Raw genomic sequence first — 25,015 nt, forward strand, 5'->3', positions numbered from 1 at the left:
TTATATACATTTCCCTCTTAGTGCTGCTTTTGCTGCATCCCAATAAATTTGATATGATTTATTTTGATTCTCATTTGTTTCTGTGTATCTTTTGATCTCTTCTTTTATTTTTTCTTTGACCCAGTCATTCTTTAATAGGATGTTATTTAATCTCCACGTATTTGTGGTTTTTCGTACTTTATTTTTGCAGTTGATATCCAAGTTCAGAGCCTTGTGGTCAGAGAATATGCTTGGTATGATTTCAATCTTCTTAAATTTGCTGAGGCTAGTTTTATGTTCCCAGCATATGGTCTATTCTTGAGAATGTTCCATGTGCACGAAGAAAAGAATGTGTATACTGGTGTTCTAGGATATAGTATTCTTTAAATGTCAATTATGTCTATGTGGTCTAATATGTCATTTGAGGCGGATGTTTCCTTTTTGATTATCCGTTTGGAAGATCTATTCATAGCTGTAAATGGCGTATTTAGGTCCCCTATTATAATTGTGTTTTTGTCAGTTTTTTTCTTTAGTTTCGTTAGTAGTTGCTTTGTATATTTTGGTGCTTCCTGATTCGGGTATATATTGATGTGTTACGTCTTCTTCTTGTATCATCCCCTTTATCATTATGCAATGTCCATCTTTGTCTCTTGGACCCTTTTTTATCCTGAAATCTGTTTCATCAGATATAAGTATGACTACATCCATTTTTCTCTGGATTCTGTTTGCTTGGAGTATTGTTTTCCACTCCTTCACTTTGACTCTATGTTTGTCCTTGTTGCTCAGATGTGTCTCTTGGAAGCAGCATATGGTTGGGTTTGTTTTTTAATCTAATCTGCTACTCTGTGCCTTTTTATTGGATAGGTCAGTCCATTTACCTTTAGGGTGATTATTGATATATAAGGATTTCCTATAGCCATTTTATCTTCTGTTTTCTGATAGCTCGGTGCCTCCATTGTTTCTTTGCCTTTGTATTTCTGTCTGTTATTTTAGTTTGGTGGTATTGTATGATTTTCCCCCTTTGTTTCCTCCTTTTTTATGTTATGTGTCTCAGTTCTGGATTTTTTTTAGTAGTTATCATTAAGTTTATGTAAAAAAAATTTCATATACACAGTAGTCGTTTTTCTTCAGCATGTTTTTTATCTCCATTCCCCTTTGAAAATTCTGAACTTAACTCTTTCTTCTTTAATGTTTTACTGTTTGTCACAAATTATTCCTATTATGTGAGTTGATTTCTGAATTGTAGTAGAAAGTTGTCTTTTTTCCTTTTTTCATCTTATTTATTCTTTATGTTATGTTTAAGTGTATAGTGTCTTATTCTGTGTATGGGGTGCTATTTCCTGTTTCTGTCCATCTGTTAGTAATCTTGCTTCTGGTGTTGTATCCGTTTGACTTTTTTTTGGGGTCAAATAGCTTCCCACAGTATTTCCTCTAATGCAGGTCTTGTGGTGGAAAATTCCTTCAGCTTCTGTATGACTGGAAAAGTCTTTATTCCTCCTGTCTATCTAAAGGATAACATTGCTGGATATATTATTTTTGGCTGATAATTTCTCTTATTTAATAGTTTGAATATTTGATTCCATTCCCTCTGGCTTGTAGAGTTTCTGCTGAAAGGTCTGATGATAATCTAATGGGCTTTCTTTTGTTGGTTACCGTCTTCTTCTCTCCGGCGTCCTTGGGAATTCTTTTTCTGTCATTAATTCTTGGAAGCTTAATATAATGCACCATGGAGAAGGGATTGAGGTAATTAGGTGTTCTGTTCACAAACTCTTTCCGTGATCTGCTCAGCTCTATTTCCTAAGCTGACTATTTCGTTCTTCATCTCTTTTACTGATACATCAGCTCCAGAATTTCTATTTGATTTTTTTTAATTCTGTCTCTTTGGTAAAATATTCATTTTGTTCATTGATTTTATTTCTGAGTTCATTAAACTGCCTATCTGAGTTTTTGCAACTTAGTTGAGTTTTTTTCAGAACTGCAATCGTGAATGTTCTGTCATTTAAGTCACATATTCCCATGTCTTTAAGTTAATTGTCTGGAGATTTTTCATTTTCTTTGTGAGCTGCCTTATTATCTTGGTTATTCAAAGCAATTGATGGATTTCTCTCCCTTGGCATCTACAAGAGTGGATTCTGCATCAGGTAGAAATGAAGAGGTCTTTGCTTTCCAGTAGGTGAGGACGAAATGTTTTCTTTTCTCTCTTGTGCTGTATCATTTTATTTTCTCTTCAGCTGTTCCATCTTCTCATGCAATGGGAGGTTTCCTGGGAAGTGGGCTTTTCCTCTGTGATCAAGTCGCCTGGGTCTCAGGGCACCACCCACGTGAGAGGATGTGGTAGGTGATGGGGTTCTGAGCCTCAATGCTGCTGCAACAGCCTGATGCAGAACTTGTGTTTCTCAGCAACCTTGGGTGCCGCAGGGATCTGCCCAGAAAGGTGTGTTTTGGGGGGTGGGGGTGGGGGGTGTCTGGGAGAGGCAGCTGGTGCATTTGTGGCTCCAAGCAATCATGACTTTCAGCCCACAGCTGTCTCACCCTTACAGCTCAATCCCTTCATGGAATTAGCCACACTGTACGTCTGCGGCTGTGGGACTCTCTCCAGTTCTCAGGGCTGTAGAGCTCTTTAATCTGCCACCACTACAGTTTTTTTCTGGGGCCAGGGGCCATGGGAGGATTGGGGGAGGTGCCCAGGGTCTGTGTCTTTGTTTTCTGCCTGGCAGTAAGGGCTTCAACTGTATTTGATATTTGACCCAATCGTTGGGTTTAGCCGTATTATATGCTGATCTCTCAGGCAGGATTCATGGGACCACAGAAAGTATACCTGCAGTCTCAATCTTCCCCTCTCCCAGGACTGCAGTGAGCTCGGGCCTCCCAAGTCTCTTCTCTTCTCCTTTCCCTCCACCCCTCATCACCTCCGTTTCACCCACCTTCAGATGTTTTGATGCATAGATCTCAAATGTGTTTGTATGTTGCATCGAAACTCCTTTGTTGAACTATAGCTGTTCAATTTGTTGTAGCCTCCGGGGGAGATTTTTGGGAATATTCCTCACAGTACCATGTTTCTGATGTCACCTGCTTAGTGACTTTCTAAACAATCTGTCTAAAGAGTGTATTGTTTTTCATGTGCAGTCACTGAACTCTCAGTTCTGTTAGCTTAGTGGTTATGTAGTAGTTTGACAGAAGTTCTGGAAAAATAAATAATGTTTCCTCAGTCTTTATAGATTGTCTCTGTGTTGAGGATCTCTTTCAACACATAGCAAGCCTATTTATAACTTTTCCTGAGCCTTACTTCCTGCTTGCGTGGAGCCTGTAGGTCAGCCAGAGGTAAAAACTTAGTATTTCTCAGGTCTTTTCTGTGCATGTATCTAGCCCTCGGCATATGAGTGGCTTCTAGATTTCCAGGTTTGTGTGAGAGCTTCTCAAAGCCCATGTTCTAATATGTACCTCCTTTTCTAGCCTTTTCCTTCCAGGCTTTTTGGTCTGTCTGTTGCTTGCCTCATCTCTTGTCCCTTCCTCAGGAAGCTGTGGCTTGAGTATTTGCCTTCAAGTGCTATAAACAAACAGCACTGGACTGGCTGCAGTGCCCCAGCAATGTGAAATATCCTCCTCAGGCAGAACAAAGACAAGCCCCTGAGCCTTCCAAGTTGCCATCCCACAACCATAATTATCTGCAATCAACATTCACATTGTTCCCTTTGGCACCAGCAACCCCCACCAGAAGTGCAGGCCACCATCTTCACAGCTGTCATCTAGCTGAGGAATGGGAGATTATTACAAATAATCCTACTCTTCTGTGCTTCGTAAAATTATATATATGTACATTAAACCATTACATTGTAAACTTTTAAAAAATTACATTGTACAACCTAAATATTATGTTTTCATCTGTCAACCATACCACAATAAAGCTGGAAAAAGGAGGAAAAAAAACAAGGTCTTCCCTGAGTCTTGCTACTGTCAGTTTGGGTTATCACAAACAAGTTTGTGTGATCCCCAGTCCTGCCACCTCTTCCCAGAAACTACATATTGCTGTTGCAATGGAGACCCACTAGAATAAATTGGTGTTGATGCCATCAAGATATGGCTTCTGAGGAATGTTGCATCTAGAATCTCTAACAACACTAAATCACAAAGCTAAAATTACAAGGCTCTTCCATTTTTTCTTTTCTTGTTGGATTTTATATCCACTGTGAAATGCTCTCATGTCCCTCTAATGTCGACCTTGTTTGCTTCATGTTTAAGAAATTGCCAGAGATTTTCTAGGCATCTCTGGACTCCTAAATGTTTTTCTTCAAATGAAATAGAGGAGAACTAATCTTCCCAATTTCATGGTTTTAGCTTTGTTTCAGGAAGCCAATAAAATGCAATTATTTGTTTCCTTCTTCCTGTCCTCTCTTTGGGATCCTCATTAGATGGTACTTAGTGCTAAAGTATTTTATTTTCCTTCAAATAGTGAGAGTGTCTCATGCTTTCTTCATAAGGGCTGATTACAAGAGTCACTTGGACATTTCTACTTATACAGTCTGACACTCCAGCTCTGCATAGTATGTGTGTAGCGTCTCCATGATCTGTGGAGTGGCATTCAAAGCAGCCCATCCCAACTAAGTTCAGACTATTTTCTTTATTGAAAAATAACCTTAGTTCAATGGTAAGTTCTAAATTATATTATTGTCTGAAGTCTTACATAGCCTCATTCATTATCCTAACTGAGGTACATGAGAATAATACCCCTGAATGTAGCCATGCATTCCTCACTTTTTTTTTTTTTTCTGGAGGACAGGACCCGATCTGTCAGGCATATTTTTCAGCCCTTACTTGTCTTGGCCATATAAGTAATAATTTCCCAATGAAAAATGAGTGGTCTGTGGATGATATCTTGTCAATTTATTCTCATTTCTACTTTTACTTTTCAGAAAATAGAAAAAAAGGATGCAAAATAATACCTAATTTGATTGCTGGGAAATAATAGCTAATTAAAATATGATAATATAAACTATCAAATATAGATATAAAGTGTAATATATAGAATGTTTTCTTTTCAATTTTTTGTACATAAACCATAATGTTGTGAAACTAAAATTGGTGGTCAGTCATACAAATATGGATTTTTTAAAAAAGATTTCTTATTTTAGATACACAACACATAATAATTCATCTCATGAAACTATGGTTGTAGGAAGACCCTCCATATATTGCTTCCATTTGGAGTAGCAATCAATAAATATTTGTTAAATGGATAAATGAATTTCTGTACTCTTTTTAGAAAATTCACTCAGTTAGCAAGCGACTAAATAGTCTTCAATGTAGAAATTACCTAAATGCGTCTCAAAGGTGTTTAGACATTATATAAGAGTCCAAGGGGTTGTTTACATACAAATATAATATAGATCCAATATATAGTATGGATACAACCAGTTCTTTCACAGCTATGAGTTAAAATGTGGCAGAACTCAGTGGGGCCTTTGAATTTTTGGTTGTGTTTGTAGGATTCTGAAACTCTCACTTCCACATTTTTATGTAATTTTGGAAGTTACATAAAAAAATAAGAAAATTGGAATCACAAACTGTCTCTTGGACAAACTTCCAACTTCTGGGATGCCTGAAAGAATCTGAAATATGCCTGCTGTTATAATTATCCAGATCCTGAGAAAATTTAATATACAATTAGTGATATTTAGTCTGCATTAATCTCCAAAGTTAAGAGTCAAGAGAGGCTAGATGCTCTAGAAAGCGGTGATTTTGTTTAGTAGTTAAGACTGGCTCTCTAGAGAAAGATGACCTTGATTCAAATTCTGACTTTGTTGCTTAGCAGCTTTAGACCAGTGGTTTACTTAACTACTCTACATAGCCTGTTTTCTTATCAATGAAATTAGTATAAGAATAAAGTTGTTAAGAGGACTAAATAAACTACTTTACATAGACTACTTTGAGAAGTATCTGTCACATAGCAAGTGATTATTCACTGTTAATTATGATTATTATTGATAATTGACACTCAAGCCAGAATTCATTCCAAAAATATAAAGATTGCCTTAATTTAAGGCATTAAAATCTTCACACCTACTCCTCACTTTTCTATGAACAGGAAGACTAATAAAATCAAGATTTATCTAAGTCTCTGTTTATATTTCTAGGTAGCACAGGTATTAACACAGACCTTTCTGGTATAAAACCTCTTCAAAAGTGCCATGACAATTCCAGGCTTAACTTTTATCTGACTGTATTCATCTTGAGTTTTTTCTCTCAATATTCAAAAGGTTAGTTCAACTGAACTTCAATGAAGAAAATAAATTATGGTAAGTTTTAGACATACAGAATACATGTGGATAGGGGATGTGGTAGTGGTTACGTCAAGGCCACAGTGTTACCGTTTGGTTCATATTTGTTTTAGTGTATGTAGAAACATAGGACAACACTAGGCTATGCACAGTGTATCTTGAGAATCTAATTGTATGATCTATAGAAAGTAGTGGGCTGTTCACATGTGTTGTGCATGATACATCAGCAATGCCTTGTACATAGTAGGTTCTCAGTAAACATTTGCTGAATTGAGTCAATCGGCACTTTACATATTTTCCATGAGTACTGAGAAAGTGTCGTCTTCCTTTCATTTGATATTTGGTGTAGAGAACTCATTCCATAGACAAGAACATTACCTTTATAATGATTTTCCTGTGTAGAAAAATCTTCTTATTCAAATTTGATTTTTTACTGGTCTTAGGTAATAGAATATAGTACTGGGATTCTGATTCCTACACTATTTTGAAAAAAAAATTGTTTTAAATGCATATTGCCTAGTAGAAATATTAATTCTATATCTATTCAAGAGTTATTTGTAATGAGTATAGCAAAATCCAAACTATACTCTGTGTGTATACTAGGGTTATATTTTTGGTTTGTAAATTAATGTTTCTAATATACTTTAACACTGTGTCTTTGCTTTAATTGTAAGTATTTCCCTTTGTTCTTGATTAATTGATTTGGTAAACTCTTTTCAACAGTATCAGTCTACCATCTGAAATACTACAAATTCTGAGTTAGGAAAGTCCAAATTAATGAAGTTTGGCAGGGTAATAGTTAATGTGAATATACAATATACTGATACTTTGGCATTTCATTTAGTAAGACAAATGGTGATAGGTCAATTAATTAACCATGAATAGGTTAATTAAGTAAAGCAATCCAATAATTTAATGGAAATAAGGTGATAGTTTTATTATCTACTTCCTTAAATGTCAGCTCATTAAATTTTTGCAAAATAATTAGAAAGGGGTTAATGTACCCATCTGGGGAAAAATGGAAGTAAATAAAATCACTAAGCATATTAGAAAAAAACATATATGTTATTTTGAGAATTATTAAAACTCTCAGCTTAGCTTTAAACCCATTCAAATGAGGGAGCACAAAATTAAAATTCCCACTATTATGGAAATGTTGAAAAATATATGACCCTGACATCGTAGATTCTGACACTTTAATTTTGGTATTTTTTTCTATCTAAAGATTAGTGAAATGTAGATCCTTCTGTACTTCCATGTTGATTAGTAGTGGGTCTTGAAATATTTTATGCCTGGTAGAAATGGAAAATTAAAATTTTCAAAAAATTACATGTACAGTAGAATATTTTATAACCTGTGTGGGAACCAAAAATAACCATCCTATAGTTTAAACATAGGAAATAAGACACATATTTTGTCATTGTATTTTTAGGTGACTTCATTTGTTCTATAGATTATTGCAATTAATATAATATAAATATGATATATGATATAATACATATAATATGATATGTAATGATTTTATTGTGACATTCTTTTCCACCGTTTCTTTCTGAGTACATGTTCAGACTTTTGACTCTGGTTTCTTTCCAAAAATCTCTGCCCATTTCATCCTCATCTATCTGCTTGTATTGCTGGTTCTTTGCTTTCTGAGACTTTCATATAATTTGTTCTCTTAAAGTCCCCATTGACTGTCCGGATCCTGACACATCACCTTACCTAGATATCTAGGTGTTAAATTCAGAAGTACTATGAAAGAGGGAAAAAAGAACATTTCCCAGAAACATATAACTCAGTCTAAAAATATATATATTTTGCATTTTTAGATTCAAATTTAGTTCAGCTTTGAGAACTGCAATAATCTGTTGTTTTGTTCTTCAAAAACGTATGTGTCATGTATGAATTACATTTATCTTTTATAATTCTATTCATATGACAACCTTCTGAAAAATGGTACTTGTGCTCCTTTTCTACCATCACAGACCCCGCATATTTTAAACATCCGAAATAAATGAATAATCAGGTTCACTTGATCCCATAAATGGTTTACAAATATAAAATATATGTGTGTAGCAAACAAAACAATGATGTGACTTTCAAAAACTGCCAAGTATGGGCTTAGAGGATTGTACTACCTGTAGTACTTTGAATAGAGCATTCTTTGAATACCGAGAGGATGTGATTACTTCTGTACAGTAATTATTCTTCTGTCACTATCTCATCAGCTCTAGGTTGGGTTTGGTGATGGCATCGTTCTTTGAAAAAAGAACCAAGGTCATTGTGCATGGCCTAAGTATTCAAATAAACCATATATGCAAATTGCAATAGTCATCTAACTCTATTAGATTAGAGGAAATTCATTATTCCGTTTTTGTTTCTTCTTATTTTATTTTTGTATTAGTTTCACATATACAAAACATCATAGTGATGAAACATTGATATACCTCACAAAGTGATAACCCCAATAAGTCTATTACCTATCTGACACTGTACATAGTTATTACAATGTTATTGACTATATTCCCTATGCTGTATTTTGTATCCCCTTGACTGTTTTTTTAATTATATTTGACATTCAATATCATTTTATATTAGTTTCAGGTGTACAGCATAGTGGTGAGGCATTTATATAATTTTTGAAGTGATCCCCTTGATAAATCTAGTACCCATCTTGCACTATGCATAGTTTAGTTCCTGTTTTTCAAGTGCACTACAAATCAAAGATTTGGTATAGGAATCTAAAAAATATAAATCAAAATTAAAACACTTCATAATCAATCTGGAAATAGCATTTCAAAGAGAAACACCATTCCCTTCTTTCATGTGTCTCCTCTAAAATCTGATAGTGAAGAACATAGTTTTTCTTTTCTTTAAACATATCCATAGAAAAGATTTTTTGAGAAAACACTAAACGACATAGCTTCAAGAGTCCTCTCCCTGAAACAAGTTCTTAAAGTAAATGATCTACAATGCTAAAATTAGTACATCAGCCCAAGAAACTAATGAACTTATCAAATGACTTCTAAGCCAAGCAATCCCTAAATCCCTTATCTTCCTACCTTTAAGTATCTTTAGCTAAAAATGTGATTTCCAGATCATTAATTTTTAATCCTCATACTTTATCAGTATAATAAATGATTTAAGAAGCTTTCAGATGTTAATATAATTTTTTAAATTATAGTTTAGAAATTATAGAACTACTGTCTCAAATTTATCTTTTGTAAGATTTTCTTTAGAATAAATACATACTTTCTCTGTACCAACCTAAAATACAACTCTTTAGAAGACAATACAAAGATTCAAACATCCTATAACTTTAATGTGCAATGTAATGTAAGTACTTAAATGGTATTGTGGACAACGAGAAAGAAATCATCCTTAGGATCAGATAGATCTTGGTTTGAAACCCAACTTTTCACTTATTATCTATGTGATATTCGCCAATTTTTAATTATTTCTGAGCCTGAGTTTCCATATCTGAAAAATAGAGATAAAATTTAACTTACAGACTGTGAATATTAAATGAGTGTATATTTAAGAAAATATTTATATACTGCTTGTCTCATAACTGACAATAAATAGCCTATTGTTATTATTATTATTATTATTATTATTATTATTATATTGGTAATGCATGAGGATGTGTAAATCTTCCTTTTCTGGTAATCGTAGGCAAAAATAAAAGACTGTTATCTTTACATGGAAACTTGTCCCATAGTTAAAATTATAAGGTTTACAGTTCATTATAAAGTTAATTTAGATATACTGCTGTTCAAATTGTGTCTCCTAATACGTAGCAACCCTGAAGAGATACAAGCTTATAATAAGTACCCAGTGAGGCAAGTGTCAGTTCTGTCAGTCCCCAATCCTGCCTCATAAAGTTTTATTTTGTTACTTTTACAAAAGCTCTTTTGGATGTAAAAGAGCAACAGCTCTTTGTATAAATAAATCTTTTCATTTGGTTAATATGCAAATATTTATTTTACTTTGCTTAAAGAATGCATATTTGGAAGATATTTGAACATTACCGATAGTAAATATATTAGCATGACACCCAACTTCTCCCTATTACTAATTTAATTATAGTTCATTTGGGCATGTAAAATGTATATAAAATCATTAACTGTATTTTAGAATAAAGAGAGAGGTCACAAGTATACCATGAAAAGGAATTGTTTAAAAACTTAGATTTTCCATGTTTATCATTAAAATTCACTATCAGTAGTTTTGCTTCCTTTGTCTCGTGGACTATTTCTCTTATATTAAATTTTATTTCAAAACTAAAATCAAATAGTAAAATCAAATAGTATTTAGAGTACAGGGTACTCCAGGTAGTAGTATTTCATTTTCCAGCATTCTCCTGGGAAGATTTTTAAAAACATATTCTTTTGTCTTTATTTGATGTTATGAAAGACTTAGTTTTATGTTCCACTGTGGTTTGTATGCCTGAAACTAATTTAAAAAAGAAAAATAAATACATTTTTTTAAATTCAAAAAAATACTATATTCTCTATGTAATTTTTGTTTGGGGATAAATGAGAATATACATTTTTCTTTTTAATCTGTAGATATACATCTAGATCTAGGACTTGATCTTGATATTGACTTAAAATACTTGGTAACATGCTTTCATTAATATGAGTAAAACTGTGATGTGTGTATATGCACGCACATCAACATTAACTCCAGATAGTTTTTGTAATACAACATTAAGGTTATAACAAGAAAGCTTAGGAAAACGGGGTGCTAATAAGTCTTTTTTTATGTGTAACAAATAGCCTTCTGTGGTAATACCAAAACGGAAAAAAAAAATGCACACATTCCTGACACATTACAAACACTGGAAACTAGGATCAATCTTCACATTTGAAACACTTCAATATGTTCTGTTTTCATTTCCAACAGCTTTTCTGTTTATGTTAAATCAAACACGTGATAGACATCACAAATTCAATATATTATGGGAAATGTGGAAAATGTGCCTTTATCACAATTACCTACCCAAAAGAAATCCTGTACCAGCCTGTAGCATGTACAAATACTTAGAGAGTGACTTTGCTGTATTACTTGCAAATGATTATACCAAATTTCATAACATATTAGCCAGCACTGTATATTTGTTCATTTTTTATTTGTAGCTTATAATTGTTATTTTAAATAGAAATATACTTATACATAATATAAAAGTCTTGGGTAGAAATACAAATGTAATTTCTGTAAGAAACATCAAGATATTATCTAGGATGGTTAATTCATGATAACATGTTTCTATCTTAAAAAAATAAACCTTATTAAAAGAATTCTATCTTTAATGTAGAAAGTTGACCTCTATATTTAATACAAATTACTCACAGATTTCATGACTCTTACAAAGCAAATGAAAAACAGAAACATTGCAACAAAACGCTATTCATATTAAACAATAAATATCAACATTAAAACAATAAATAAACACTTTAATACCATATTAAAAACTGGTTGGAGGCCTTTCAACCTTCATTTACCCCCTGTTCCCATGAAAACCTCAAAGCTTTAACAATTGCTTGATAAGTCTTTCACCAACCTCAAACCAACTTAACACAATAATCTTCACATCTAAGGGGTTGTCGATTTATGTATAGATTATGTGAATATCTTATCATTTTGGACTTATTAACCTCTTTTCAGACATTTTTTTCCCAGCATGATGTAACAAAACACACACACACACACACACACACACAAAACAAACAAACAAAAAACATGAGGTTGCCTTCAGTTAAGAAACTTTTCCCTAAATCAAACACAACAAAAAAAGATCACCAATTTCTCTTGATCCCACTGCTGTTTAAATCACAAGTGTATATTATTGTTTTTTTCTAGGCCTTGCTGTATTTCATTAAATCTCATATGTGACTGTTACTTGTTGCTTTCACTTTTGTTTCATACGTAATATGTATACCACTGTGAAGTTAGTCAAATGCTGAGCACTTTTCTGCTGCCAGGCGTCTGGCTCAGAAGTGCCAATATTTTACTTAGGTAAGACCCTCAAAAGAAGTCTTATTGCAGCCAAATGCTAATTACTTTCACTCTCCTTGCTTCTTTGTCAAGTCACGTTCAGCTGCAATATAGAACTGCCCTTCAAGCTAACTCATTCTGAGCAACTCCTTCCTATTGACTCAGTTCCTGACGCCAGATTTCCCTTTTCTCAGTTTTCATTGCTCACACCAGGTATGGAAAATGGCACATGCTTTTCCTGGTGTTTAACGTCTGTTCATAATATACTTTTGACTTTGCTACTTCTACAGTCCTTCTAATAAAATCAAGACAGGGCAAGTAACAGCAGTTACAACACTTAACACTCTTTTGTAAACCGTGTTCTCTATTCCTCAAATGCCTCTTTCTCACTCTTTTCTATTCATCCAGGCCTTGTCTAGCCTTCAAGGCTAAGCTCACCTATATTCTTTCTGTATTTTTCTAAAACTATCATGTATTTTTTCTATTGCGTTCACTGATCATGCCAGCCCTAAATGTGATGATGATGGCGATGATGGTGATGATGATGATGATGATGATGACGATGAGGATGGTAGTATTGGTGGTGGTGATCGTACTGCAGGGGACTACAATATATAGTATTTAATGGCTATTTCCTGCTGCATTCGGAAAAACGCTCTTTGGAGTTGGCACTATTTTACAGACTATAAAGGAGTTGAGCATTAGGGAAGTTTACTAAATTTCTTAGTCACTTAATTAAATGTTTGGACTGAAATTAAGCTTTTATCTGAGTAAAAAGAGTAAATTCTTAGTGAATATACCACACTGCCTCCTGTCAAATTTTGTTAATTTTTACAATTATGCAATATTTAATAATAGTCTTGACATCTTTTATGATTTTGTCATTTATTGTCATTAAATACATACCCATGCTTTAACAAGTGTTTATAAGCTAATGGAAGAAAAATTACCTGACCTTATCATATTTAATTTTATATTTAGCTTACATTAGTTTGATAGGACTGCAATAATAAAATGCCACAGATTTGGTGACTTCAATGACATAAACTTATTTTCTCACAATTCTGGAAGCTAGAAATTCAAGATCAAATAGAGTCCTAGATGAAAGTGATTTCAATTGTGATGACATTATCATTTATTATAATTAAATAATAAGATTTTAAAGTATATAATTCTAAATATTAATAACAGATTAATATTTTAATATTATTCTTAATAAATAACAGATTAAAATATTAACAACAGATCATGTGTTTTGGATTAAATGGAAACAGTCTAGGCTCTTGTTTTGTATTATCCATATATACTTCCTTTCAAATAACATTTTTAGTAATTTAAAACAGCATAAATCTTAAAATATAATCACGTGTGATATATTGCAATATTCATTAACACTCATAGGGGTGCATCATTTCTTCAGAGAAAATCGTCTACCTCCTATAAGTTTAGAATATTGGCTTAATTTATGCCACTCAGAATCATAATATTATCTGCATGACTGCAACTTTCTCAATATTTGTCATAGCTATCATAGCAAGAGGAAACTTTAAGTTTGTAATTTGTTTTTGAAATTTAATTCATCCATTTCCAAAACTATAAATATAGTAAAGTTCTAACTGCAATAGTATTAAAATAGGTGCATAAATTAATACATTCATCAGACATTTACTGAATGCCATCCATTTGACAGGAAAAGCACATGGATCATGCTTCCAACAGCTCTCCAAAAGAGAGTCAAGTATAAAAATTTTATTTAAGCACTAAAGTCATCCTCTGGATTTCTAAATGAAATGTTTCATTCTGTCAACCAAAACAATAGATATTTTTTTCTATGCAGTTTCATATCCCCTCAGTAAGAAAATAATATTTTCTATGAGTTTTCGGAAATTAGGTAGCACCATTAGAAGAAGCCTGAGTTGCCATTTAATATTCCATAGCTCCTTGAAAAATGGAACAAACACCTGACAATAGAAAACCAGAAAAAAATATTATGAAGCTACTTGAGAACAGAAATGCTTAAATATTAAGTTAGGCACTCTGTATTATCATCACCTGGTTCTGGGCCTTTACAAAATTTTAACTATGGTAAAAGGCACACTCTCTAATATAACTGTATTCAGATATTTTACTCATACATGGAGGTTTTCTAAAGCTCCTCAAGAGTATCTTTATTTTATTTATTTATTTTTTTAATTTTATTGGGGTGACAATTGTTAGTGAAATTACATAGATTTCAGGTGTACAATTCTGTATTACATCATCTATAAATCCCATTGTGTGTTCACCACCCAGAGTCAGCTCTCCTTCCATCACCACATATTTGATACCCCTTACCCCCCACCTCCTACCCCCCACCCCCCTTACCCTCTGGTAACCACTAAACTATTATCTGTGTCTATGAGTTTCTGTTTCTCATTTGTTTGTCTTGTTCTTTTGTGGTTTTTGGTTTATATACCACATATCAGTGAAATCATATGGTTCTCTGCTTTTTCTGTCTGACTTGTTTCGCTTAGCATCATACTCTCAAGATCCATCCATGTTGTCACAAATGTTCCTATATCATCTTACCAACGAATAGTATTCCATTGTGTGTATATACCACAACTTCTTTATCCATTCATCTATCGAAGGACATTTTGGTTGTTTCCATGTCTTGGCCACCGTAAACAAAGCTGCAATGAACATTGGAGCACACGTGACTTTATGTATAAATGTTTTCAGATTTTTTGGGTAGATACCCAGAAGAGAGATTGCTGGGTCATATGGTAATTCTATTCAAAATTTTTTGAGGAACCTCCACTCTGCCTTCCATAACGGCTGCAACAGTCTGCATTCCCACCAACAGTGTATGAGGGTTCCTTTTTCTCTACAGCCTCTCCAACACTTGTTACTATTTGTCTTGTTGATGATAGCCATTCTGACAGGGGTGAGGTGATATCTCATTGTGGTTTTGATTTGCATTTCTCTGATGATTAGTGATGTTGAGCATTTTTTCATATAGCTATTTGCCATTTGTATGTCCCCTTTGAGAAATATCTCTGCAGGTCCTCTGCCCATTTTTCAATTGGGTTGTTTGTTTCTTGTTGTTGAGTTTCATGACTTCCTTGTATATTTTTTATATTAGCCCCTTATCGGAGGCACTGTTTGTAAAATCTTCCATTCAGTTGGTTGCCTCTTTACTTTGCGGATGGTTTCTTTTCCTGTGCAGAAGCTTTTAAGTTTCACATACTCCCATTCATTTATTTTAGCTTTTATTTCCCTTGCCTTTGGAGTCAAATTCATAAAATGCTCTTTGAACCCAAGGTCCATAAATTTAATACCTATGTTTATTCTATACAGATTATTGTGTCAGGTCTTATGCTTAAGTCTTTGATCCATTTTGAATTAACTTTGGTACATGGTGACAAATAGCAGTCCAGTTTCATTATTTTGCACGTGGCTATCCAATTCTCCCACCACCGTTTATTGAAGAGGCTGTCTTTTCTCCATTGTATGTTTTTAGCTTCTTTGCAAAAAATTATCTGTCCATATTTATGTGGTTTTATTTCTGGGTTCTCAATTCTATTCCATTGGTCTATGTGACTGTTTATCTGCCAATACCATGCTGTTTTGATTATTGTAGCCCTGTAGTACATGCTAAAGTCAGGGAGTGTGATACCTACAGTATTGTTCTTTTTTCTTAAGATTGCTTTGGCTATTCAGGGTCTTTTGTGGTTCCAAACAAATCTGATGACATTTTGTTCTATTTCTTTAAAAAATGCCATTGGGATTTTGATGGGGATTGCATTAATCTGTATATTGCTTTGGGTAATATGGCCATTTTAACTATGTTGATTCTTCCAATCCATGAGCACGGAATGTCTTTCCATTTCTTTGTGTCTTCTTCTCTATTTCGTTTAGTTCTGCTCTGATTTTTGTTATTTCCTTTCTTTTGCTGACCTTGGGTTTCATTTGTTCTTCTTTTTCTATTTGTTTAAGGTGTAACATGAGGTTATTTATTTGGGATTTTTCTTGTTTCTTGAGATAGGCCTGTAGTGATATAAACTTCCCTCTTAAAACTTCTTTCGCTGCATCCCAAAAATTTTGGTAGGAGGTATTTACATTGTCATTTGTTTCTGTGTATCTTTTGATCTCTCCTCTAATTTCTTCTTTGACCCAGTCCTTCTTTAAAAGTATGTTGTTTAATCTCCATGTATTTGTGTTTCTTCCTGCTTTGTTTTTGTAGGTGATATACAGTTTCAAAGCCTTGTGATCAGAGAATATACTTGGTATGATTTCAATCTTCTTAAATTTGCTGAGACTGATTTTATGTCCCAATATAATGGTCTATCCTTGAGAATGTTCCATGTACACTAGAAAAGAATGTATAGTCTGATGGTTTAGGATTAAGTGCTCTGTATATGTCAATTATGTCCATTTCATCTAATGTGTCATTTGTGGTTGCTATTTCGTTATTTGTTTTCTGTTTGATGATCTATCCATAGCTGTCAATGATGTATTTAAGTCCCCTAGTATAATTGTGTTTTGGTCAATTTCTCCCTTTAGTTCTGTTAGTAGTTGCTTGGTATATTTTTGTGCTACCTGATTGGGGGCATAAATATTGATGACTGTTATGTCTTCTTGTTGTATAGTCCCCTTTACCATTATGAAATGTCCATCTTTGTCTCTTGTTATCTTTTTCGCCCTGAAGTCTGTTTCATCTGGTATCTTTAGGGCTACACCTGATTTTCTCTGGGTACCATTTGCTTGGAGTGTCAATTTCCACCCTTTCACTTTGAGTCTATGCTTGTCCTTGTAACTGAGATGTGTCTCTTTGAGAGAGCATATGTTTGGGTTTAGTTTTTTGATCCAATCTGCTACTCTGTGCCTTTTTATTGGTGAGTTCAGTCCATTTACATTTAGGGTGATTATTGATATGTGAGGATTTCCTGTCATTCTATCTTTAGTTTTCTGGTAAGGCTGTGTCTCCATTGTTTCTTTGCCTTTTAGTTGTTGTCTATTATTTCTGTGTGGTGGTATTCTATGATGTTTCCCTCTGTTTCTTCTTTTGTTACAGTATATATTTCAGTTCTGGATTTTTTTTGAGTGTTTACCCTTAAGTTTATGTAAAATAAAGTTTTATAGTTTTATATTTAGAGTATTCCATTTTCTTCAGCATGCTTACTTGCTCCATTCCTATATTCCGGTTCAGGCCTTTACTCTTCCCCTTTTTATGTTTTGGTTGCCATAAATTGTCTATGTTGATGGTGTTTGAATAGCCTCCTTTAGTTTTTCCTGTAGTGCAGTTCGTGTATTAGACAATTCCCTCAGCTTCTGTATGTCTGGAAAGGTCTTTATTCTTCCTTCATATCTAAAGGATATCTTTGCTGGATATATTATTCTTGGCTCATAATTTCTTTCTTTCAATAGTTCGAATATTTGATTCCACTCCCTCCTGGCTTGTAGAGTTTCTGCTGAAAAATCTGCTGAAAAATCGTACATCCGCTGGGAGTCTTGGAACATATCCCCTGTAGATAAGGCGGAGGCTATTATTTTACATAACTCAGAGCTCAGATGAAAATGGCAGTATAGTTTATATCTCAGGTTGGAAGCCACAGAAAGTAGTGGCAGACATCAAACCATATGAAAATTGCACAGGGACAGCACATTTGTGGATACCTGGGGGCAAGGGATTATGGTTAAAGTAATACAGTAGAATATCTAAGTAACCAACAAGAAGTAGTGGTGAGATTTAAATAAATTAAGACATATATAAGCAGTATGGCATATGATGGACTGGGGTAAAAGCACCACGCATACCCAGATAAGTCCTGAGAAGACCTCAAACCTTCATGCTGAGCTGCTTAGTCAAAGAATTCTCCCACATAGAGCCATTATGCAAAAATTAGGAAAAGTAGCTGTTTTTCCAAATGCCCAATTTTTCTTTTTTTTCAAATGCCCAATTTTAACAAAAGATCACAAAGCATATACAGAAACATGGAAATATGGCTCTTTCAAAAGCAACAAAATAAATATCCAGAAACTGACCCTAAAGAACAACAGGTTTCAGAGTTTCTAGACTTCCTTCCAAAGAGAACAGGATGGGAAGGGGACAAAAAGAGTAACTTCACAGTGAAGAAACTTGACAAACACTACCTAAGCCAGGTAATCAAGAGTTTTCCATAATAATTTCATAGTACCTGATGTATAAGTACCACTTAGTATATTTCTTGATTAAATGATAAGATAATACAATTAAACATGTGTATTGATATTCACTTGCATATTTCTTTGAGACCCTCTACTAGAATATAAGGTCACTGAGAGAAGAGACTGTGTTTCACTATATTAGGGATTTCTATCTAAGGTAAATATCAAAAAGCAAAGTAAACAAATCAATAGAAGTTTTCAAGTGAAGGAGAAGATCATATATTAAGACAGAAGAGGGTGATGAATATGAGTTTAGAAGGCAAAGATAGAGTGGGGAAATACACAAAGAAAAAACTGAATAAACAAAGAACATGAGATAAGCAAGTGCAAAGGGTATTCAAAGAAGAATTTGTAGTCAATAGAGAAAACTGTAAGGGACCATGTGGTAGAAAGCATAAACTGAAGTCATGTTGCAGTGTCAAGGTGAGAAGTTTGCACTTAATATGATAGACAATGGGGAGTTATTGAATGATTTTGAGAAGGTGTATGATTTGAAAGGAGCTATAATTTACTAACAGTAATCTAAGTTTTTTTTATAGAATGGTTTAAAGGATAGGAAATCAGAGGCATGAATATTAGTTAGAAACTGCAGAAGGAATGAGAACCTGAACCAGGCTTGAGGGCAACTCATGGAAAAAAAATAGAGTGAAGAATATTTTTGGTTGCCATGTACTTTTATGTAGTCTTATTTAACATTCAGAAATACTCTGCAAAGTGTTAGTTATTATTGTCAGTTTTACAGGTAAGGAATCAAAGGTTCAGTTAACTTGCTAATAGTTGGACACCTAGAACTAGTATAGCAAGGGCTTGAACCGATATTTTTTAAAAAATAAAACTCATGCTGTTTTCACCATATCACACTTCATAAACCAGTATATGAAAAGAAGCTACAGGACTTGGAAAACATTAATTATGAGGCACAAGGGAGAGCGAGGAATACCACTTAACTCCATGCTTTGGAAAGAAAAAAAATAAGCTATTCTTTAGACAGAGTTAAAAGTGACAAATCTCCCTGTAGAAATATTATGGTGGCCATTGGAAATATGAGTCTGTAGTTCAGCAGAAAGGATAGTCATAGATAAAGACTTGAACTCATCTGCATTTAGATGATAGTTAAAGTCATGAGAGTGAATGAAACTCCAAAAGCAGAGAGAGCTAAAGATAATATCTTCAATATCCTGGCATTTAGCAAGTTGGGAGAGGATGAGAGGCCAGTGAGAAGACAAAAAGAAAAAAAAACAAAAAAAACCTATGTCATGGAAATCAAGAGAAGTGACAGATTGAAATGAAAGGACATGAAAACATCAAGATAATGGGTTCTGAATCCAAGAAGAGAGACTTGTATATATGTGTGCATATACCTTCCATATTAGCATACTGATGTTTTTTTATAAAATTTATTGGGATGACATTGGTTAATAAAATTATATAGGTTTCAAGTGTACATTTCTATAATACATCATCTATACATTACATTGTGTGTTCATCACCCAGAGTCAGCTCTCCTTCCTTCACCATATATATATTTGACCCCCTTTTACCTCTTCTACCACCCACACTCCCCCCTTACCCTCTGGTAACCACTAAACTGTTGTCTGTGTCTATGAGTTTTTGTTTCGTTTGTCTTTCCTGTGTTGTTTTGAATTTTATATCCCATATATGCATGAAGTCATATGCTTTTTGACTTTTTCTGTCTAACTTACTTTGCTTAGCATATAATCTCAAGATTTTATATAGTATTTTAATGGAACTTTCATATGTACTCAGATATGTAGCTGTGGAATAACATTTTCCAAACATTTTTATTAGCCTTAATTTTAATGTGTGGGACTATTCAGTAAGCACGTTTCCATAAGCATTTAAACTGCATCACTGAGTACTTAAAGCAAAATTTCAAACAATAATCTTTGTCATTTCCTTATGAGCCCATTTTGAACCATGAGGAGTTTCTTGGAGGACATAATGTGGCCTGTATGTTTTACAACACTGTGGGTGTTTAAGGACATGTTATTTGAATACTTTCCTGTTTTTATTAGATTCTATTTGAGGCATTCTGATAAAAGAGTAATTATATTAGGAACAATTGATTTTTTCTTTTGTTTTGGTTTTTGTTTTTCAGTTCTCATTCATTCACATGTTCAATTTCTAATGTCTTCCTAAATTTATATTTTATCTAATAGAAAAACCGTTTTTTTAATAAGTTGGTGATATTTATGTGAAGTGTTCCCTAAGCACAAAATACTATAAATACCTTGTACACTAAATTGACACTTGAATTTTAATATTAACACATTTTATTGGGTTGGTATATATGCAAATATATTCCCTTTCTCTGTCAGCTGAGAGAACCTACAGGCAATGACACCAGTAAAAGCAAGCATATGTAGTACTCAGATCTTGATTTCTAATACAATTCTCCAATAAAAGAAACTACGTCCTCTTAGAGAAATGGCTGGTTCTATACAATATAAGCCTACAGCATCTTCTAGTGTCAGAAGTTAAGGAAATGCTAAGAATAACCCCGCAATGATTGCGTATATCAAAGGGACACAGGAGCTAAATGCAAGACCTTCCAATGACCAAAGCTGGAACAATTTAAGCAACAAAATTAATGAAGTTGTGTTGGCTTATAAGCCAAAATATAAAATACATATCCATAATTTGACACTGATATAAAAAATGGATGGCTGGCCAGATAGATAGATACTACATAGATATGAGAAAAGACATATATCCCATGCAGAATTCCACATAACTTATGTAACTACTCTACCCTCAAGGAAGTGAGCGATAATATGTCACTCATGTGTTGGCTGTGCATAGTGACTTCCTTCCAAAGAGAACAGGATGGGAAAGGGACAAAAAGAGTACCTTTACAGTGAAGAAACTTGACAAATACTACCTAAGCCAGGTAATCAATATTAACATCAACAGTGATCAGTTACAGTGTCATAATACACCCTTAATATAATGTGATGAGAATGGCATTTTACCTTGGTGGTTTTCCTCCCGAAAATTCAAAAGGTTTGCCTAATTATGAGAAGAAATCAGGCAAATCCCAATTTAGGGGTATTACCTGACCAGTACTCCTGAACATTTTCAACATCATTAAAGACAAGGAAAATCTGAGAAACTATCAAAGCCAAGTGGATCCTAAGGAGACATGGTGACTAAATGTGGTATATAGGTGTTGTATTATAAAGTTGCACACCTGAAATGTATATGTTATTAATTAATGTTGTCTCAATCATTTTATTAAAAACATAATAACATAAAGCATTCTAGGTAAAAAATATGTGGTATCTGAGTGAAATTTTGGAATAGTAAAAAGTGAAGAAATCTGAATAAAGTATGGACTGTAGTCAATAATAATATATCAATATTACTGGTTTATTAATTGTAAAAAGTGCACCATAGTATCAACTTTTCTGTAAATCTAAAACTGTTCTAAAATGAAGCTTAAATATAGAAAAATTTTCATAAGGTAAAATTAAATTTAAAATAATGGTTCTTTGCAATGATAGGTCAAAGTCCACTCCTCGTTCTCAGAATTCAATAAATTAACTCATTTTGTCACAGGGACAAAAAAGATAATGTAGAGTAATATTTAGTCACTGAAATTTGGCTTGAATATTGAATCAACGACTACATGTTCATTGTATGCAAATTATTGTTTCAGGTACATTTTTATAAAAAAACATTTAAACATAGTCCCTGCTTTTTAAAGGTTTAATAATTGTGGAATTAAGAAGTAAACCAGAGTTACTTAAACTGGCCACCATTGACATTTTGGGCTGAATAATTATTTTGTTTTGTTTTATGTATTAAATTTATTGGGGTGACATTGGTTAGTAAAATTATACAGGTTTCAAGTGTATATTTCTATAATACATCGTCTATATATTGCTTTGTGTGTTTACCTCCCAGAGTCAGTTCTCCTTCCATCAAGGGGATCAAATATATGGTGAAATACTGATTTATTGTAGAGGGCTGTTATGTGCATTGTAGGATCTTTACCAGCATCTCAGGCCTCTACCCACTTGATGCCAGTAGCAACCTTCCCTAGTTTTCTCAACCAGAGATGTCCTTCTAGTTGTGACAACCAAAAATAAAGAATTTTCTGTACTTCTCAAATTTTCTGTAATCCTACATCTGTTCTAACAAAGTCTGTTCATTAATAATTTATAATTCAAGACGAAAAGTAAAGATACATATGGAAATAGCTACATCTTGATATTTAGGACTAAACGTAAGACTTAACTTTTCTACAGAACTTCATGTATATTATCTCATGTAATTATCTGAGTAGCCCTGTGACATAAGCATTATCGTTGGTATCATTGGTATTAGTATTATTTGCATCCCCGTTTTGTAGGGGAAAATTAATACTTAGAAAGATAAAGTGACTTGCCTAATATTACTCAGCTTGTAAGTACGAGGGCAGGAACTAAATACAAGCATTTTGATGTTCTTTTCATTCCCCCATGCTGCCTCCTATGTCACAATCAATAGTTACCATACAATGAAGACTAGGGAAGAACATTCTCTAATACAGTGGCTTCCATTATAACATGTGGTATGACATTACAGTACCTAAAATGGAGGCAGTAAAACTATAATTTATGAACTCTGGGAACTTAAGATCAGGTTAAGTTTCAAAAGACTAGTTTAATTGTTGTTGGTTTGCTTGTTTGATTTATTTTATTACATTCTGCTTAAATAAGGACCAAGAGTAGATTATAATATTTTTATATCTTTACATTAATATGTCTGTTGTATAGTGGATGCTATAATTTGATCTACTTATATCTCTTGGAGTACTAATTTATTATTTCTTGATGAGACACAAGACAGAGTTGTCTTAGTTTTTTGAAATCTAACAAAATTATGTGAGGTTCATATTGATGATATTTTTAGGTTTTAAAAATCTGCATTTTAATTATAAAATATGCAACAGATATCTAATAAATTTATAATGCCCAGGTAAACATATCCAGAAACAGCTAGTAATTTAAGGCACTTTTTGTCTTCAGCTAAAACGGCTGAATGAAATTCACAGAATAAAATATTTTCCTGGTTAGAACTTATTTTCCAAAACATATTCCTGCTTTAGAATATGATCCTCTCCAATACATGGTGGAGTATATGTGAGAATAGCTAAGATAATGAGACATTGAATGTTTGATTGACTCAATGAGAATCAAATGATTACTTAAGCAAAGGAAAGATTAGGATAAGTAGTTAAGTGGAAACTGAATGCTTTCAAGTCTGTGGTGCCAAGGGATTGTTCCTTTCCAAACCAAGTAAACAAGCATATTTTGTAGCAGGCAATCCTTAAATTTATTAGGGTAACAAGGTTAATAACATTATATAAACAAGATGTGGTACATATATGCAATGGAATACTACTCGGCCATAAGATAAAATGAAATATTGTCATTGCAACAGCATGGATGAATCTGGAGATTATCATGCTAAGCGAAATAAGTCAGATGGAAAAGGACAAGAACCATATGACTACACTCATATGAGGGATATAAAACTGAAAGCAACAAAGGAACAATGCAAACACACAAAGAAATCAAAACTCATAGACACAGACAACAGTTTAGTGGTTACCAGAGGGTAACGGGGGAGGAGGGTGGTGGAAGAGGGAAAAGGGGTTCAAATACATGGCGATGGAGGGAGAACTGACTCTGGGTGGTGTAATATATAATACGTATAGATAATGTATTCTAGAAATGTACACTTGAAACCTATATAATTTTATTAACCAATGTCACCCCAATAAATTTAATAAAAAATAACATAAGTTTCAAGTGTGTAATTCTATAACACATAACCTGTATCTCTTATTTAAGGATATTCATACCATACTACACTGATTATCCAAACAATATTGTGACTGAATGTCACAAAGAGTCTTTAAAGGTTTAAAAAATTCAGAGATGAATCATTTATTTGAATAAAACATTTATTTGAATTAAACAGAAAAAGAGAGTAATGTTACCCTGGACCAACTCTTTTTAAAAAATAAACAAAAAACAAGTTGGAGTGGGGGAAACTAAAAGTAATTCTAACTCATGGTTGGAAAATGATGCCTGGAAGCTAAAAAAAAAAAAAAAAATGTAACAAGCAAAGTATTTAAGTGTGTTCACCCAACCATCAATTTTTTAAGCTTTTACTGATTGTAAGCCTCTATGTACTTGTGTTAGTATTTAAATTTCACCATTGCGTGATGTTGAAAAGACATGTAGACAGCTTTCATTGTTGTAGATTCAATAGTGATCATATTTGCTTAAATAGTCAAAGGGTACAAACTTCCAGTTAGAAGATGAATAATTTGGGGGAATCTAATGTACAGTCTTGTAACTATAGATAATACTGTACTTTATAGTTGAACATTGCTCGGAGAGTAGAACTTAAATGTTCTTACCACACATACACGAAACAATCACTATGTGCGGTGGTAGATAGGTTCACTAACCTCATTGTGGTAATCATTTCACAATATATACGTATATCAAATTATGTTTTACACCGTAAACTTACACAATGTTATATGTCAATCATAT

The 25,015-nt window shown here is 33.4% G+C and overlaps 1 protein-coding gene across 1 annotated transcript in view; it reads left to right on the top strand.

Moving 5' to 3' along the window:
* The window catches only part of KLHL4 (kelch like family member 4), a 118,043-nt gene that overhangs the window by 36,063 nt on the left and 56,965 nt on the right, over positions 1–25,015 (top strand). The gene's annotated exons all lie outside the window — the stretch shown is intronic.

This window comes from Rhinolophus sinicus, chromosome X (assembly GCF_036562045.2).
Source record: "Rhinolophus sinicus isolate RSC01 chromosome X, ASM3656204v1, whole genome shotgun sequence".
In the NCBI taxonomy this organism is placed as follows: Eukaryota; Metazoa; Chordata; class Mammalia; order Chiroptera; family Rhinolophidae; genus Rhinolophus; species Rhinolophus sinicus.